Source organism: Gymnoscopelus microlampas, assembly GCF_963454915.1.
Source record: "Gymnoscopelus microlampas genome assembly, chromosome: 15".
Lineage (NCBI taxonomy): Eukaryota > Metazoa > Chordata > Actinopteri > Myctophiformes > Myctophidae > Gymnoscopelus > Gymnoscopelus microlampas.
The window spans coordinates 797,848-804,376 of NC_139952.1; positions in this window are offsets into that span (position 1 = coordinate 797,848).

A 6,529-nucleotide genomic window follows, 5' to 3' on the forward strand; every position below is an offset into this window, starting at 1 on the left:
ATTGGCTCATTTGGGCCACAGCCAGAGCCTTCTCTGGCGGTTCTGGACAACCTCCTATCCGGCCGACTCGACGCTGGGCACTGCACTCCCTCGGGCCGTCTGTGACGTGTGGCGAATTTGAAGCCGGGCGGTTGAACAGTTCTCGAGATATGTGGATTACAGACATACATACATACATACAGAGATTAGGTGCATTTATTGTAAGATGGCAGTAGCACTGTTTCTAAACGTCGGGTCCGGGGACCACCAGGGGTCCAAATGGACCACAGGTATGGTGGGCCGAGATTAAAAAAATAAGTATGTAATGGGAGTCCGTGGCCAGTGTAGAACAAGTTCATATTGCATGCATGAGCTTGTAGATTGGCTATTTTGGAACATTTACTTATATTTTTGAATTTGTAAATATATTTATAATTATTATTTTTGCCAGACCCAGGGGGTCGGCCTACAGGAGGCTTTGTCTGTCCCTCTTTTCCTTTGCACACACGTCATGCGAAGTCCGGCCATTCAGATTTCAACCACTAGGGGTCTGGCAGAACCAGGTCTCCTGGTTTCCTTTCCTACACAAACGCCCTCACCGCTACCCCCTGAGGGCCACAACCCTTATTTTGTAAACCTGTATGTTAGTGCACTGCATCATTACAATCTTGTGGGTTGTGTAAGGCTTGTCTCCCCTCTTTCTCTACCATACGTTTCCCATTTCTCTATCTAAAAGAAAATTATGTGTAAAGTCCCCCATAATAAAAAAAAAAAAAGACAACACCCGGCCACAAATCGAAAACAAACAAAAAAGCTCTTTGAATAGGGAGGACAGGTTACAGCCCTGAGGCCTTCATGAAGGGTTCGGATAAGGAGGTCAACCATCCGGATGACAAAGCACTTGGTTTCCTAAACTTCTTCTGGTTAGCAGATGCAGTCTAGAGATGAACACACTAAAACAAGTTACAGTTGCAGATGCCTCAAAAACGCCTTGCCAGAACAGCACACCGGGCAGAACAGTGTGGTGCACCTGTAGAGTGGACCTGTGTGTGTAATCAGGTGATCAGAAAATGATCAAATAATGGATGGATTCAAGCAGACCTTGAGTCCAAACCTTCATCTGCATTTGCATCCCACAGTTCCTAACTCATCTACCGATCAAAACAGGAAGGAACGGATGTGATCCCGCGCCTAGCACTGAAAAGTTGAGAAAACGTTTATGCACATTGAAAAGGGGATAGACACCCTCGTTCTTGGCTAATGCCAGCAACCTTTGATGTTCCTTTGCTTCCTTCCTGCCCCTCCATCTTGGTGCAGAATCCTCACCTCTGGTTTTGTGTCCCTGCAGCCCTGTGTTTCAATGCTACCATTCAATCTGAGTCTCACAGTAGCCAAACCATTACATATTATCTAATGTCAGAGGCACACCTATTTGGATCCAATTGTACACTCTTCTACAGGGTAATCTTCGGGAAGACCCTGGCAGCCATGCAACAAATTCTCTGGCTCCTGAAATGGAAGATGCCTACAGGCCAAAAAGACCAGTGAGCAGTGCCATTAATAGCGTTCTTGTCTAGACGCCATCCATGGCCTTATCCTGCTGCACTGTCTCGGTACAGCAGTACGGATTCTACTGTAGCCATGAGGAGCTGCCATCTCCCATGTCAGATTTACATACTCTCCTCATCCTCAAACAAGGCATTCCAGGCAAGTGCCGCCTGGACATTCAGATCCTGTTCTGTTGACAGCAGTCGAGGCACGGATATTTGAAGTACTCGATTACCTCGAGCTGGCAGTAGAAATGGTTCTGTCCTCCGTGTTAAATGCCATTACTTTTGTTTTCTTGGCATTGAGCTTGAGGCTGAACTTCCTGCACTCTGTTTATACTACCAGTTCCCTTCTTTTCTCAGCTGTGTCAGAGACTCAGACCATAGTCGAGGTTGGTGATCATGCTGGGAAATACTCACTTCCTTGGGACCAGTGTAAAACCTCCCTGTCTCCTCCCTGCTACTGATTGCAAGTCTCAGGGCATGGCCCATCGCAACAATCATCAGGAAGGGGCCAGGGTATCACCCTGTACGATGCCCACCAGTATCTAGAAATCTGCAGTCTCACCGTCGTGGGTCAGAACCGTGGCTCGAGTCCGACTATAGTTTGCCACTGTCATCTGCAACATCTTCTCGAGAACACCATAGGACCGGAGCAGTAAGCAATGAGTGTCTGGGACTTGCAGCCTTAGTTTGACTATCTTCTTCATCAAGGACTGTTTTGCTGGTGAAGGATCATGCCTTGTTGTTCATTGCCTGTAGTGCCTGTCTGTCTGTCTGTCTGTCTGTCTGTCTGTCTGTCTGTCTGTCTGTCTGTCTGTGGCTAAGAGATTCAAGAGGGATTTATTTGTCATTTACATACAGGTATAAGCAGCAAAATGTTGGTGGGACCTGTTCTACAAAGACTGTGCTTTCACAACCAAATTATAATAAATAAAACATACTAATACAAAAGTAATAACACTGGAGATAATGAAGTAAGAAATAAAAAAATAAAATAAAAACATAACATAAATAAAGTTAAAGTACAGGTAGAACGGCAGGTATGATAAACCTGTTAATACAGTTATGATACTGTATATTTAGCAGCAGTGTCAACTGTGCAAAATCATGTGTCTATTTCACTTGTCTATGTACACTGTGCAAGTAACATTTTGAGCAGCTGTTTGGATTCTTACAGTTGTTTAATTTAGTTTTTGTTATTTTATTTCACTTTAGTTTTTGACCATGCTCTCATTCCATTTGATTCTATTTGTACACTCTCAGAGTTACAGACCATTAAGAGTCCATGTGGTTCCATTTGTACACTCTCAGAGTTACAGACCATTAAGAGTCCATGTGGTTCCATTTGTACACTCTCAGAGTTACAGACCAGTAAGAGTCCATGTGGTTCCATTCATACACTCTCAGAGTTACAGACCAGTAAGAGTCCATGTGGTTCCATTTGTACACTCTCAGAGTTACAGACCCGTAAGGGTCCATTTGGACCTCTGGGTGGTCAGCAGACCTGACGTTGAGAACCAGTGCTGTAAGAAACTGACAAAGAGCTCTTCTGAATCATCCCCAAAGAGCTCTTTATTCATCGAGTGTCTTTGAGTTTGACATTTTCTCCAAGACAGATAGGTTTGCATGCACCTTTCCAGGACATTGGTGGTTCTCGCAGCTTCCATTATTCGTTTTTTATTCCAAGATATGTAAGAGGTAATCTTTCACCTCCTGGAACTTGGTCATTGTGATGGCCATAACATCCTCTATGAATTGAATGGCCTGGTCGGGATACAAGCAAATAAACGAAACGTTGAGGGCAAACAGGAACACTAGAAAATAGGAAAACAAGTGGGCAAACAGGTCGTGCTTCTCTTCTTCCAGTTGTCTGTTCTTCTTCAAGATGTTTGCTTCATCCGTGCTGCTGCCTGGAGCGAAGCTGAACGAGGAAGATAAGCTTTGCTCCGCAGCCAAAGACTTCTTTTCTGTAGCCAGCTCCTGTTTGCAGTTCTTGCAGATGTCTGGTTCTTCGGCGCCATGTCCCGGCCTGGCTAAGCGTTGCTGCTCCAGCTCCGGTATCTTCTCTTGTTTGCTGTTCGTCCAGAGGTCCATTTCATCTGTGTTGTTGCTCGCCAAGCTCAACTCCTGGGTCAAACACTGCTTTTGTGCCATCAGCTCCTCTTTCTCCTCTTCCAGTTCGCTGTTCTTCAGAATGATCTGGGTGAGCTTGGCGTTGCTCTCCTTCAGGGCCTCGTTCTCGGACAGCAGGCGGTCATAGTCTATCTTATAGACTTCTACTTTCTCCAAGGGTTCGACCCGGTTTGAGGGCCCCCGTTTGGCTCTTGAGGTGGGTGTCGTGGTTTTTGGCGATTTGTGGAGCTCTGGAACGTCAACGAAACCGTCCATTTCATTAGTAATTTCCATCTTCTCTCTGTGAGGTCAGACTTTGAATTATCACTGTAGTTCTCTGCAACAATAGTTTGTGTTGAAGTGAGGTTTGTTCAGCAGGTGAGCACACTTAAAGGGGGTTTTGGGTGATGTTTCATATGACGAGGTGCCCACAGCCCCTTATAAGGTCATATCACTTGCCCCCGTTAAGGTAGTTGGGATATTAAAGTTAGAAAAGAATCATGAATTATTAATGATATATTTTAATGGCCATTAAGTCAAGAAATTGTTATTTAGCCAATGTAGGAATTCTAAGGATGAGCTTTGGCTCAGTGAGTGTAAGAAACTTAGACATTAGATAAATTGAATGATAAAGAAATCTTCTATAGGAGAGGACTTAAGACAAAATCACACAACCTGAACCTAGAAGCACATTTATTGTGCATCTGACAAATGCAAACTTGCCAAAGTTTAAAATGTATTTATTTATCAGGTATAAATTGTATATTCCTCATTTTCCACAGTGCATTGGCTGTTTATTTTTACACTACTGGAGATAACTTGCTTTTGTACACTTACAGTACATTAATAAATGTATATATCGTTGATGTCAGGCAGAAACCTTGTATCTCCATACTTTTTTTATTTCTTTATAATTCAATGCCCTACTTCATCATACAAGAGTGTTGCAGAAAAGTAGTGAAAATAGAAGATCTACAAGCTCACAACACGTCTCATTGGGATGCGTTGTTAGCTTGTAGATGCTGCTATTTTCACAATTTTTAAATGTTTTTAAAAATGTTAAATATGTTTTGTTTGTTTGTTCAGCACCTTGTTTTTGCTAGTATGTTGGCTACATGTTAACGTGTATTTTTAAACATTTTAATTTGTTTGGGAGAAAAACGTTCCCAGCACACAAAAATGTGGTGGCTCACAATGTAGTAACTCTGAGGACCCCCTAGGGATCCCGCCCCGCCCCCCTGATGAAGACCCCTGCCCTATTATACTTAGTCACGCAAAAGCAGTATTGCGACACATTTTGAGCTTGTAGAATAGATCATCTAGTTTACCTAAAAAACTAAGTTTCTTTCGCCTATAATGACATGCCCTAAATGGGGACGCCACCTCTACACCAGAAATTTGGCTTGGGCTAAAATAGAGTGGGGTGGGGTGGCAGGTATAGACACTGGGGGACAATATTTCTCTGCTGTCCGGCAGGAACCAGCTAACTCCAAAATGTTCATTTTTCAGGAAATGAAAAAAACAAAACAAAAATGGAGTTAGGAGGTTTTGTTTATCATTGATAAGAACAGCTGAATGGACCTCCAAGCTCACGGTTGGAGGTCAAAAGGGGGTGGAGCCTGGAGTCAGCTAAACCAGCTAACTCCACCCCCCTTTGGTGGACGTCGCTGGTTTAGCAGAAAGTTTGAGGATCCAATGGAGTTAGCTGGTTTTGTCAGAAGCACTTTTTAATACTTTTCATTAATTGGTTCAATATTTTTTTTTACCAACACACAGACTCTGTTCCTGAACAAACACTCTATAGCAATGATTACTATCACAATATAAAGCTATTTAACACTGTTACTGAACAAACACTATAGCAATGATTACTATCACAATATAGAGCTATTTAACACTGTTACTGAACAAACACTATAGCAATGATTACTATCACAATATAGAGCTATTTAACACTTACTGAACAAACACTATAACAATGAATACTATCACTATGTATGTCTATGAAATGAATACCAAGGACCTCAACGGAAACAAGTCCGCAAGGACTTTTTTGGATGGACCTTTTAGACAAAAGTATTATAAATGTAACTGTGATGTTTTACATTCTTTTTGCCTAATAAAAGTTTAAATCAATCAATCAATCAATCAATCACAATATAGAGCTTTGACCTATTAACAGAAACATTTTTGTTTTAACCAAATAAATATCACTTACTCTACCTTTAAAAAACTAACTTTTCTGTACATTTTAGACAACAATAATGCACTATAGCTCTATCTTAAATTGAAGTTCTGTTTTGTCATTTTCATTTTCTAACAAAACGTATTTATGTGTACAATACACTTCAGAACAATAAAACAATGTTTGATTAATGGCAATGTTGTTTGGTTGTTGTCAGATATTCTCTCTTATTGGATATTATTTACAACTTTATTTAACTAATGCATAAGAATAATGGATTAACAGTTTAAGCATCTTCCAAATTAAATGTCCATACAGAAAATGTGTTTATCTTATATATAAAGAATTGTATAGACCCCTTAACAGACGACGTCACACTGATAAGAACCAGTATGCGTGCAACCAGTATGCGCTAAATGAAACCCATTCTATCAGGTCTCGCCAGGACGTGCCACACTAGCCAACACACAAGAGGGGGTTGGGGTGTGCTCCCCGAAACAACAGGTTGGAAATTGATTGCGTGAAACAATCACCTGCGCATCCAGTCTCAATGTTAGTAAACAATTAATTAGTCTATTGGTCGCGATGCGTTGTTGGGAGCTTGTAGGTTGGCTATAATCGTAATTGTATATTTAAGTTATCATATCTGTCCTGATCAATGTTTGATTACGAAGCCTAAAAGGCGAACAGGAATTGTATTTGT